We start from the raw sequence: 13,861 nt of genomic DNA, 5'->3' as shown, positions 1-13,861 counted from the left end.
TTGGATATAAATATGAACTTGATAGAACTAAAAATGCATGCATTGTCTAACATAATGTCCTAGGAGTGTCATCTGATGGAGATTGTAAAAGGTTAGTGCATCATTTTAGCTGGTTTTATGGTTTTGGTGACCCTGTCTTTGACTTGACAAAACATTACACACAACTCTTGTAAATGTACTGTCCTAACATACTCTAAATTTATGCTTTCGCCGTAAAACCTTTTTGAAATCGTAAAACGTGGTTAGATTAAGGAGATGTTTATCTTTCAAATGGTGTAAAATAGTTGTATTTTTGAAAAATGTGAATTTTGACATTTATTTGGATTCAAATTTGCCGCTCTTGAAATGCACCTGCTGTTGATGGAGTGCACCACGGGTGGCACGCTAGCGTCCCACCTAGCCCATAGAGGTTAAGTCTTGAAATCTTTGGTTGTTTACCAAACTACTTACTGTGTTTAGCACATGGCCTGACATGTGAATGCGTAAAGAGATGGTTGGGCTAAGGCTTAAGAGGGTGTGAATGATGCTGAATGGGTGTAGACAAAGAAGAGCTCTCCAGTAGGTGTACGAAAATATTCAAGGGCCATTTTCTCAGAAGTCGGGTTAGAACTTTATCAACTTTCAAAGCAGAATTACTTTCCCATTGTTCCTCAACTGCAGTGTATGGTATACCATTTACCATTTTTCTTTAGTTTTATCCAATGTAAAAAACACAATTTCAAATTCTGCTACATAAAACAGAATTGAGGCATAAATGTGTTTACATCCCTGTTACTGAGCATTTCTCCTTTGCCAAGATAATCCATCCACCTGACAGGTGTAGCATATCAAGAAGCTGATCCTTAAACAGGTGGACCTTGTGCTGGGGACAATAAAAGGGCAATATGTGCAGTTTTGTTCACCAACACAATGCCGCAAATGTCTATATTTTGAGGGAGCGCGCAATTGTCATGCTTACTGCAGGAATGTCCACCAGATCTGTTGCCAGATAATTTAATATTAATTTCTCTACCGTAGGCCTCCTCCAACGTCATTTTAGAGAATTTGGCAGTATGTCCAACCGACCTCCCAACCGCAGACCATGTGTAACTACACCAGCCCAGGACCTTCACATCTGCCTTCCAGCTGATGAAACTGAGGAATATTTCTGTCTGTAAGAAAGTCCTTTTGTGGGGAAAAACTCATTCTGATTGGCTGGCTCCCCAGGCCCACCAATGTCTGTGCCCCCGCCTAGTTATGTGAAATCCATCGATTATGGCCTATTGAATGTATTTCAATTGACTGATTTCCTTATATAAATTGTAACTCAGTCAAATTGTTGAAATTGTTGCATGTTGCATTTATATTTTTCTTCAGCATAGATAAGGTTATTTAAACTCATTTACAGTATAAAATCCCTCTGAGCACTTGGAAAGGTGCTACTGTAAATCCAATCTATTATTTTAAAATATTTTTCAAGAACTGGTCAGTTTATTCAATATTAGTTGGAACAATTATCAGTGATAGAATACAATAGCTAGTCCATAACATTTTATCTGTCAACAATTGCTCCAATTTGTGCCGATGTTATTACAATGTGTTAGACAGCCGATGCCAGTGGTAGCAGGACCCTGTAGAGGAATTCTAATTGGACTGGAATTAACCTTATGGTGATTGGACAGATAGATAGTTCGCTACTGATTGGACAGACTATGTCTAGGGCCCTATCAAATCTGCGTTGCTGAGAATGTGGTTGTAATAACTGAATCCAGACATTAAAACAGAATCCAGTAATATTCAAAAGGGTATTGAACTTTGTAGGAAATCAACTAAATGTATTGAACTTACTAGAAAATGCATACATGCATCAGTGATTCATATTTTCCTGCAACTTTCTGAAACGGCACAGGAATGCCCTGTCTGTGCATGTGCAACGTGCACGTATGTTTACACTTTGTGTAGCTGTTAGCGATGATGTTAATGAAAACCTTCTTCTGGTAAAGATGGAAGGCTTTCCCCAAAATTGTCTCAATTAAATATTAACTCCAAAGTATCCTATGCCAACCTGGAAGAATGATTTCATGATTATTTGCATCAATCCAGTGGCCATATTTTTTTTTAAATTCTTCTATTTTCCCAGACCTCAAAAGTGGTCTCCTGATGTGGTTAAGCATGGTTGTGGACTTACAACATCCAATTTAGATGTCTTTCTGTTACAATGTGTGAGTTTGAGAGCGAAAACCTGAAAAGACGGGGAAAACGGAAGCCTGGAAATACTAAACAGAGAAAACAGAATTTGGGGAAAAAACGAAATGGAATTAGGCAAATCCATTGCTGATTGATCCTTTTTCGTTGATTGGACACATAGACTGGGTCCATTGCTGATTGTACACATAGACTGGGTCCATCGACTGAATGATTTGTTTTCTGCTATTTAATGAAAGGCATGCCCTATTCCAAAAAGGGTCTAACAATGGAAATCTCCATTGGGCATGTTTTTAGTCCAAAACTAGGCTAAATCTGGGAAACATGACCAAATACAGTTATGTATGCATATACAGTATAACATATATTATAAATATAGAAAACATTTATTCACTATGTTATTGTGTAATTTTTTGGGTTATATTTGTAATTTCTGTTATACTATATATGTATCAATATAACTTTTTATGAATTTGAACATTATGTTCAGTGTAAATGCTAAGTACATTATATTACCCCATGTAAAGTGTACTAATGCTGAGGCAAGGGGACCTATGGCAAATAGATTTAAAGTGAGAGTTTAAATGGGCACTAATCTGGTTCCCTGAATACCGTTGAGCAGCAGTGGGTCTGCTCTCTGCTCTTACCCCCTCCCCTCCCTATCCATACCCCTACCCCTACCCCACCACACATACAGACACATGCACGCACACACACACGCACACCCTGCGGCTGTCACAGTGTTAAAGGCAGGGCCTCTTTCCAGCACGGGGGTAAAGTCACAGAGGTCAGTGCTCAGTCTCCTCCCTCTCTCAGTCCCTTGCAGCCCCCTCCCCTCCTTGGCTCTCCCTGGCCTCCAACCCCTGTTGTACAAATGCCTTTGCTGTCAGCTCTGGCCCGCTCCCCTGTAATTGGAAAGAACAGGCCAGGGCCAGCCCCCAGCCACCCCTAGCCCTGCCTGGGTTGTGTTGAGCCTCTGGGCCCGGTGACAGCCACCCATCAATATCAATACTATTACCCCTCTGGAAGTCAGAGCCACTGCCGATGACATCCAACACACACACACACACACACACACACACACACACACTTACTTCCCCATAGGTGTGCTTCCTCTACTACCCGAGCCTCTGACTGTGTAGTCCATTGCTAGCAGCCCTGTCTCTCTCTCTCTGTCTCTGCTGCTGCTTTACGGACGACAAACCATGTTTATACACACATAAACAAACACACACACTCACAGAAACACACACTATCACATGTACAAGCCGATATGACAACGAGCACATTTTTTTTTCTCCAACATGTCAATAATTAATTTGGAGACGAAATGGAAGCAGCAGTAATAGTCAGTGACACATATAATTGCTAAGCAGGGCTAGACTTGGATGGGAGACGAAAGGGAAGCAGTAGGTAAATCAATTCTCCAGTTTCCCAGACATTTTTTTTCTGACAGTGCATATAACGTTGAAGATCTGACGTTGTTTTAAAAGTACAAATTCAACATACACTGAACAAAAATATAAAAGCAACATTCAACAATTTCAGAAATTTTATTGAGTTACAGTTCATAAACTCAGCAAAAAGGAAACGTCCCTTTTTCAGGACCCTGTCTTTCAACGATAATCCGTAAAAATCCGAATAACTTCACAGATCTTCATTGTAAAGGGTGTAAAATTCAGTTTCCCATGCTTGTTCAATGAACCTTATACAATTATCCTGTTGTGGTATAGGGGGCAGTATTTTCACGTCCGGATAAAAAACGTACCCGATTTAATCTGGTTACTACTCCTGCCCAGAAACTAGAATATGCATATAATTAGTAGATTTGGATAGAAAACACTCTAAAGTTTCTAAAACTGTTTGAATGGTGTCTGTGAGAATAACAGAACTCATATGGAAAGCCAAAACCTGAGAAGATTCCATGCTGCAAGGAGGCATGAGGACTGCAGATGTGGCCAGGGCAATAAATTGCAATGTCCGTACTGTGAGATGCCTAAGATAGCGTTACAGAGAGACACAACGGACAGCTGATCATCCTCGCAGTGACAGACCACGTTTAACAACACCTGCACAGGATCGGTACATCCGAACATCACACCTGTGGGACAGGTACAGGATGGCAACAACAACTGCCCGAGTTACACCAGGAATGCACAATCCCTCCATCAGTGCTCAGACTGTCCTCAATAGGCAGGTCCTCACCAGACATCACCGGCAACAACGTCGCCCATAGGCACAAACCCACCATCGCTGGACCAGACAGGACTGGCAAAAAGTGCTCTTCACTGAGGAGTCGCAGTTTTGCCTCACCAGGGGTGATGGTCGGATTTGCGTTTATCGTTGAAGGAATGAGCGTTACACTGAGGCCTGTACTCTGGAGCGGGATTGATTTGGAGGTGCAGAGTCCGTCATGGTCTGGGGCGGTGTGTCACAGCATCATCGAACTGAGCTTGTTGACATTGCAGGCAATCTCAATGCTGTGCAATACAGGGAAGACATCCTCCTCCCTCATGTGGTACACTTCCTGTAGGCTCATCCTGACATGACCCTCCAGCATGACAATGCCACCAGCCATGCTGCTCGTTCTATGCGTGATTTCCTGCAAAACAGGAATGTCAGTGTTCTGCCATGGCCAGCGAAGAGCCCGGATCTCAATCCCATTGAGCACGTCTGGGACCTGTTGGATCGGAGGGTGAGGGCTAGGGCCATTCCCCCCAGAAATGTCCGGGAACGTGCAGGTGCCTTGGTGGAAGACTGGGGTAACATCTCACAGCAAGAACTGGCAAATCTGGTGCAGGCCATGAGGAGTAGATGCACTGCAGTACTTAATGCAGCTGGTGGCCACACCAGATACTGACTGTTACTTTTGATTTTGACCCCCCCCCCTTTGTTCAGGGACACATTATTCAATTTCTGTTAGTCACATGTCTGTGGAACTTGTTCAGTTTATGTCTCTGTTGTTGAATCTTGTTATGTTCATACAAATATTTACACTTGTTAAGTTTGCTGAAAATAAACACAGTTGACAGTGAGAGGACGTAATTTTTTTTGCTGAGTTCATAATGACATCAGTCATTTGATTTAAATGCATTAGGCCCTAATCTATGGATTTCACCGAACTGGGATAAACACAGCTACACTACAGTGCCTCCGGGAAAGTATTCTGACCCCTTGAATTTTTCAACATTTTATAACGTAACAGGCTTATTCTAAAATGGATTAATTAAAATCCTCAGTTATCTAAACACAATACCCCATAATTGTTGCAAATGTATAAAAAAATTAACAACAGTAATACCCTTTCCTATGAGACTTGAAATTGAGCTCAGGTGCATCCTGTTTCCATTGATCATCCTTGAGATGTTTCTACAACTTGATTGGAGTTTACCTGTGGTAAATTAAATTGATTGGACATGATTTGGAAAGACACACACCTGTCTATATAAGGTCCCACAGTTGACAATGCATCTCAGAGAAAAAAACAAGCCATGAGGTCGAAGGAATTGTCCATAGAGCTCCGAGACAAGATTGCGTCGAGGCTAAGATTTGGGGAAGGATACCAAAACATTTCTGCAGCATTGAAGGTTCCCAAGAACACAGTGACCTCCATCATTCTTAAATGGAAGAAGTTTGGAACCGCCAAGACTCTTCCTTGAGCTGGCCGCCCGGCCAAACTGAGCAATCGGGGGAGAAGGGCCTTGGTCAGGGAGGTGACCTAGAACCCAATGGTCACTCTGACAGAGGTATAGAGTTCTTCTGTGGAGATGGGATAACCTTCCAGAAGGACAACCATCTCTGCAGCACTCCACCATTTAGGCTTTAATGGCAATGGCCAGACGGAAACCACTCCTCAGTAAAAGGCACATGACAGCCCATTTGGAGTTTGCCAAAAGGCACCTAAAGACTCTCAGACCATGAGAAACAAGATTCTCTGGTCTGATGAAACCAAGATTGAAGCATGGTGGTGGCAGCATCATGCTGTGGGGATGTTTTGGACTGGGAGACTAGTCAGGATCGAGGCAAAAATGAATGGAGCAAAGTACAGAGAAATCCTTCATGAAAACCTGCTCATATCGCTCAGGACCTCAGACTGGGGTGAATGTTCACCTTCAAACAGGACAATGACCCTAAGCACACAGCCAAGACAATGCATGAGTGGCTTCGGAAAAAGTCTCAATGTCCTTGAGTGGCCCAGCCAGAGCCCAGACTTGAACAAGATCGAACATCTCTGGAGAGACCTGAAAATAGCTGTGCAGCATCACTCCCCATCCAACCTGACAGAGCTTGAGAGGATCTGCAGAGAACAATGGAAGAAACTCCCCAAATACAAGTGTGCCAAGCTTGTAGCGTCATACCCAAAAAGACTCAATGCTTTCATCACTGCCAAAGGTGCTTCAACATACTGTAGTACTGCGTAAAGGGTCTGAATAATTATGTCAATGTGATATTTCAGTTTCTTATTTGAAATAAATTAGCAAACATTTCTAAAAACCTGTTTTTGCTTTGTAATTATTGGGTAATCCATTTTAGAATGAGGCTGTAACATAACAAAATGTGGAAAAAGTCAAGGGGTCTGAATACTTTCCGAAGGCACTGTACATATATACACACAAGTATGTGGACACCCTTTCAAATTAGTTGATTTGGCTATTTCAGCCACACCCGTTGCGGCACACAGCCATGCAATCTCCATAGGAAAACATTGGCAGAAGCATATCCTCACTGAAGAACTCAGTGACTTTTAACGTGGCACTGTCATACAATGCCACCTTTCCAACAAGTCAGTTCGTCAAAGTTCTGCCCTGCTAGAGCTGCCCCTGTCAACTGAAGTGGAAATGTCTAGGATCAACAATGGCTCTACCGCAAAGTGGTAGGCCACACAAGCTCACAGCACGGGACCACCAAGTGCTGAAGAGCATAGCATGTAGAAATCGTCTGTCCTCGGTTGCAACACTCACTATCAAATTCTAAACTGCCTCTAGAAGCAACTGTTCGTTGGGAGCTTCATGAAATGGGTTTCCATGGCCAAACAGCCGCACACAAGCCTAAGATCACCATGCGCAATGCCAAGCATCGGCTGGAGGTGTGTAAAGCTTGCCGCCATTGGACTCTGCAGCATTGAACATGCATTCCATGGGGTGATGAATTACGCTTCACCATCTGGCAGTCCAATGGACAAATCTGGGTTTGCAGATGCCAGGGGAACGCTACCTGCCTGAATGCATAGAGCCAACTTTAAAGTTTAGTGGAGGAAGAATAATGGTCTGGGGCTGATTTTCATGGTTTGGGCTAGGTCCCTTACTTCCAGTGAAAGGAAATCTTAACGCTACAGCATACAATTACATTCTAAATGATTCCAACTTTGTGACAACAGTTTTGGTAATGCACTTTCCTGTTTTAGCATGACAATGCCCTCGTGCACAATGCAAGGTAAATACAGAAATGGTTTGTTGAGATCAGTGTGGAAGAAATTGAGTGGCCTACACAGAGCCCTGAACTCAACCCCATCGAACAACTTTGGGAGGAATTGGAACGCCAACAGTGAGCCAGGCCTTATCGCCCAACATTGGTGCCTGACTTCACAAATGCTCTTGTAGCTGAATGGATGAAAGTCCCCGCAGTAATGTTCCAACATATAGTGGAGAGCTTTCCCAGAAGAATGGAGGCTGTTGAAGCAGAAAAGGGGGGACCAAATCCATATTAATGCCCATGATTTTGGAATGACATGTTCGACAAGCAGGTGTCCATATACTTTTGGTAATGTAGTGTACCTTTAAAAACAAAGTATGGGTGTGGATCAGAAAACCAGTCAGTATCTGGTGTGATCATCATTTGCCTCATGCAGTGCGACACATCTCCTTCGCATAGAGTTGATCATTCTGTTGATGGTGGCCTGTGTAATGTTTTCCCACTCTTCAATGGCTGTGCGAAGTTGCTGGATATTGGTGGGAACTGGAACACAATGTTCCGCACGTCGATTCAGAGCCTCCCAAACATGCTCAATGGGTGAACTGTTTGGTAAATATGCAGGCCATGAAAGAGCTGGAAGATATTCAGCTTCAAGGAATTGTGTACAGATCCTTTCGACATGGGGCTGTGCATTATCATGCTGAAACTTGAGGTGATGGTGGCAGATGAATGGCATGACAATGGGCCTCAGGATCTCATCACGGTATCTCTGTGCATTCAGGTTGCCATCAATAAAATGCTTTGTGTTCGCTGTCCTTAGTTTATGCCTGCCCATACCATAACTCCACCGCCACCATGAGGCAGTCTGTTCACAGCGTTGACATCATCAAACCGCTTGCCCACACGTCTGCCATCTGCCCGGTACAGTTGAAACCGGGATTCATCCGTGAAGAGCACACTTCTCCAGAGTGGCAGTGGCCATTGCCCACTGAAGTCAGTTATAACGCCAAACTGCAGTCGGGTGAGGACCTTGGTGAGGATGACGAGCACACAGATAAGCATCCCTGAGACATTTTCTGACAGTTTGTGCAGAAATTCTTCAGTTGTGCAAACCCACAGTTTCATCAGCTGTCCGGATGGCTGGTCTCAGACGATCCCAAAGGTGAAGAAGCCGGATGTGGAGGTCCTGGGCTGGCGTCGTTACCAGTGGTCTGAGGTTGTGAGGCCAGTTGAATGTACTGCCAAAATCTCTAAAATGATGAAGGTGGCTTATGATAGAGAAATTAACATTAAATTCTCTCATATAGCTCTGGTGGACATTCCTGCAGTCAGCTCCCTCAAAACTTGAGACATCTGTGGCATTGTCTTGTGTGACAAAACTGCACATTTTAGATTGGCCATTTACTGTCCCCAGCAGAAGCTGCACCTGTGTAATGTGTTGTATTGTCCCAAAAATAACACTTTCTATTCAGAACAAAAAGTTAATTGCTTTGCCACATTTTTGTAGTATTACTTTAGTGCCTTATTGTAATGTTTTGGTGGAATAATTTTATTCTGTATAGGCTTCCTTTTTTTCACTCAATTAGGTTAGTATTGTGGATACATCCTCAGTTTCTCCTATCACAGTCATTAACCTGTTAGGGCTAGGGGGCAGTATTTACACGGCCGGATAAAAAACGTACCCGATTTAATCTGGTTATTACTACTGCCCAGAAACTAGAATATGCATATAATTATTGGCTTTGGATAGAAAACACCCTAAAGTTTCTAAAACTGTTTGAATGGTGTCTGTGAGTATAACAGAACTCATATGGCAGGCAAAAACCTGAGAAGATTCTGTACAGGGAGTGCCCTCTCTGACCATTCCTTGGGCTTCTTGGCTCTGTTTATTGAAAACTTAGGATCTTTGCTGTAACGTGACACTTCCTACGGCTCCCATAGGCTCTCAGAACCCGGCAAAAAGCTGAATGATATAATTCCAGCCCCTGGCTGAAACACATTAGCGCCTTTGGTAAGTGGTCTATCAGAGGACCATCAGACTGAGGCGCGTGCACGGGGTGACAACATGTTTTTATTTTCTCTCTCTTTGTACTAAAACACGATTTCCCGGTCGGAATATTATCGCTTTTTTATGAGAAAAATGGCATAAAAATTGATTTTAAACAGCGGTTGACATGCTTCGAAGTACGGTAATGGAATATTTAGAATTTTTTTGTCACGAAACGCGTCGGGCGCGTAACCCTTCTTTACCCTTTCGGATAGTGTCTTGAACACACGAACAAAACACCGCTATTTGGATATAACTATGGATTATTTTGAACCAAACCAACATTTGTTATTGAAGTAGAAGTCCTGGGAGTGCATTCTGACAAAGAACAGCAAAGGTAATAACATTTTTCTTATAGTAAATCTGACTTTGGTAAGGGCTAAACTTGCTGGGTGTCTAAATAGCTAGCCCTGTGATGCCGGGCTATCTACTTAGATTATTGCAAAATGTGCTTTCACCGAAAAGCTATTTTAAAATCGGACATAGCGAGTGCATAGAGGAGTTCTGTATCTATAATTCTTAAAATAATTGTTATGTTTTTTGTGAACGTTTATCGTGAGTAATTTAGTAAATTCCCCGGAAGTTTGCGGGGGGTGTGCTAGTTCTGAACGTCACATGCTAATGTAAAAAGCTGGTTTTTGATATAAATATGAACATGATTGAACAAAACATGCATGTATTGTATAACATAATGTCCTAAGATTGTCATCTGATGAAGATCATTAAAGGTTAGTGCAGCATTTAGCTGTGATTTGGGTTTATGTGACATTCTATGCTATCTTGAAAAATGGGTGTCTGATTATTTCTGGCTGGGTACTCTGCTGACATAATCTAATGTTTTGCTTTCGTTGTAAAGCCTTTTTGAAATCGGACAGTGTGGTTAGATTAACGAGAGTCTTGTCTTTAAAATGGTGTAAAATAGTCATATGTTTGAGAAATTGAAGTAATAACATTTCTAAGGTATTTGAATAATGCGCCACGTGATTCCACTGGCTGTTACGTAGGTGGGACGAAATCGTCCCACTGGCCCTAGAGAAGTTAAAGTCTGTAACTGTTTGAAAGTCACTATTAGAATCATTGTGAAATCCCTGAGGGATTTCCTTCCTCTCCGGCAACTGAGTTAGAAAGGACTGTATCTTTGTAGGGACTGGGTGTATTGATGCAACATCCATAGTGTAATTAATAATTTCACCATGCTCAAAGGGATATTAATTGCTTTTTTTACCCATCTATCAATAGCTGCTCTTCTTTGCGAGTCATTGGGAAATCTCCCTGGTCTTTGTGATTGAATCTGTGTTTAAAATTCACTGCTCGAATGAAGGACATTACAGATAATCGTATGTGTGTGGTATGAGATGAGGTAGTCATTCAAAAATCATGTTAAACATTATTATTGCACACAGACTAAGTCCATGCAACTTTGAGACTTGTTAAGTACATTTTTACTCCTGAACTTATTTAGGCTTGCCATAGCAAAGGGGTTGAATACTTACTGACTCAAGATATTTCAGCTTTTCATTTTTTATTAATTTGTAAAATCTTTAAAAAACATAATTCCACTTTGACATTATGGGGTATTGTGTGTAGGCCAGTGACAAAGTAAATAACAAAAACACAACATTTTGGTGAAAAAGTCAAGGGGTGTGAATACAAAGGGTGTGTACAAGGGGTGTGTATACAGGCTCCCGAGTTGCACAGCGATCTAAGGCACTGCATCTCAGTGCTAGAGGAGTCACTACAGACCCTGGTTTGATCCCGGGCTGTATCACAACTGGCCCTGTTTGGGAGTCCCATAGGGCGGCACACAATTGGCCCAGCATCGTTCAGGTTTGTGGAGGGTTTGGCCGGGGTAGGCCGTCATTGTTCAATAAGAATTTGTTCTTAACTGACTTGCCTAGTTAAATAAAGGCTAAATAACATTTAAAAAAAATGTAAAATACGTGCAGCTGTATCAGTGTCGCCGGCTAGAGCTAGTAACGTGGCAATTTATTTTACTCCCAGGATTATACTTCAAGTAGGACAGCAGGCTACACAAGAAATAACTAATATTGGTAGCCATCTAGACGTCACCGTGATACGGTCTACTCAATGGGGAGAGCACGAACTGCAACCACACTGGGACAGTGTCCTTAGCTGTCACAACCCTGTGATTCGGTTCACCTGGCTCTGTACAGACACAGGCCAGGAGTGTCTGTACAGCCTCTCCCCCTTACCATTTGATTAATTTAAACAACATTGTTAAATAATGTCATAGTATTAGCTAAACCTTCTGACTTTAACAGTAGTATAAAAACATTTGGTGGTGCTGAAAGAAAGGAACATGTTGTGAGATTGGTAAAATAATATGTGTTATTGTTTAGGCTTATATCAATATTTTATTATATAGTTAACTAGGGTTTGAAGTAGGTGTTCAGTATCTACAGTACCTGTCTTATTTGTATTTGTTCAGTGCCTCAATTTATTTCATAAACAGTATTGGATATGGCTGTACAGATTCCTGTCTCGAATCAACCCAAGATGATGAAACCTGAAGGGACAAAGTGCATGACAAGGTGGCCCAGAGGAAGCAGCTGTTTTCAACCCCTTTGCCTCATTCTTCCAAGAGCTCACTGAGTTTGAATGAAGACCTCTAGTGAGGTAAGTACACACACGACACAAGCTTGATATGTCCCTTGTCACCTGTCTTTTTACCTACAGAGTAACAGCCCTGGTGCTCTCTGTCTCGCATTCTATTATTTATTTTTCCAGGCTTGTCATAGGGGTGAGAAGAGCTGTCAAATCAGAACTGAGGAGGATTGTTAGGGAGCCTCATAAGGAACACCTGATGCTGTGCTGACTTCTCTCTCCTGGATGCTCTCATGCCCAAACTGTCCCGTTGTGTTGTACTGCCTCTGAATCCCCTGAGAGTTGCCCCTGAACGTAGATCTAGAATTGTACCCAATCTCAATTTTAAATCTCCCTCTGTGTCTCGCTCCCCCACACCACCCACACACAATATAGTTTTAAAATAGGTGTTGTAATGATGCTCTTATTTGGTTACACACTGTTGTTACTTCTATTTTCCATTCTGTTGTTAATTTGCAATTCATTTTGTTACCAATTTGAATAAATGTATTTTATGTACGAATTTATTGTTTTCCTAAATTTACTTTTCAGTGAGACTTTCCCTGTAAATTTACAGCATAATCCTGGCACCTGAGTTGCCAGCTTAATGCTGTATTTTTGCTTTACAGCAGAGAAGCTGTAATATATTTCACGGTACTAATCTCCTTACTGTAAAACATTACAGCATCCCTGCTGTAAATCTACAGCAGGGATGCTGTATGCTGTAATATGTTTTACAGTAAGGAAAATAGTACTGTAAAACACATTATATTATAGCATCTCTGGTGCCGGTATAATGCTGTATGTTTACACGGAAAAGTTTTACAGTGCACAATGGCACACACGGGCAATGTGCAGTAGGTAGCTAGATAACCAGGAGTTGTCATAAGGCTGGACACAGCAATGACAGCTGAACCGCACACACACAATCCCACAAGCATGACAAATGAGAACCACAGCATGAGAAGAACAGAAGAAGGAGGAAACATTTCCACAGACCTTGTCAGAAGCTGCCGAGCCGTAGAAAACGGTTTTCCCTTCTCCAGTCCTCTCTCTTTTGCTCCTCTCACTCTCACTCCTGCGTGTGCAGCTCCCTCCCCTTCTGTCTCTCAGCTGCTGAGCTCTTGCAGTTCTCAGGAAATGAATGGGGAGCTGCACAGAGAACTGTTGTACTTGCAAATGACTTAGCTTGCCCGCCCCCATCACATGATCTGCTAAATGTAGGGTGGGCCAGTGGGTGGAGGCTTCATAGGCAACTGGAAGACAATATACTCTAGCTTGAACAGCATGCATCTAATTACATGGGGCCCCTCGTGGGAGGTTTCCGACGCATCCGCATCCGTCCAGGCAGGCAGCTCTCTCTCTCACTCTCTCACTCTTTGCCTCTTTCACTCTTTGCCTTTCTCTCTCTCCCTGCCTCTTTTTCTCTCTGCCTCTCAGGGCTGGGGGTGATCACTGGAGTGCCTCCCCATTTAAAGGGACAATCAGCAGTTGCTAAATTCATTTTTGAACTTATAAATTAGTGATATGTACCCATTGATTCGTATAAATGCCTCATGAGCACAGTTCAAACAACAAGCTCTCATAATCTCTCTGCAGAATTAGACGTTCATC

The 13,861-nt window shown here is 42.4% G+C and overlaps 1 protein-coding gene across 1 annotated transcript in view; it reads right to left on the bottom strand.

Moving 5' to 3' along the window:
- Nucleotides 1-13,469, bottom strand: part of klf12b (Kruppel like factor 12b) — a 221,156-nt gene extending 207,687 nt beyond the window's left edge. The window contains exon 1 of the mRNA XM_014163779.3: nt 13,247-13,469. The gene's annotated coding sequence lies outside the window, so the exon portion shown is untranslated. The remainder of the gene's footprint in view (nt 1-13,246) is intronic.
- Nucleotides 13,470-13,861: the final 392 nt, after the last annotated feature.

This window comes from Salmo salar, chromosome 21 (assembly GCF_965601325.2).
Source record: "Salmo salar chromosome 21, fSalSal1, whole genome shotgun sequence".
NCBI lineage: Eukaryota > Metazoa > Chordata > Actinopteri > Salmoniformes > Salmonidae > Salmo > Salmo salar.
This window is presented reverse-complemented; position numbering and strand designations above follow the sequence as displayed.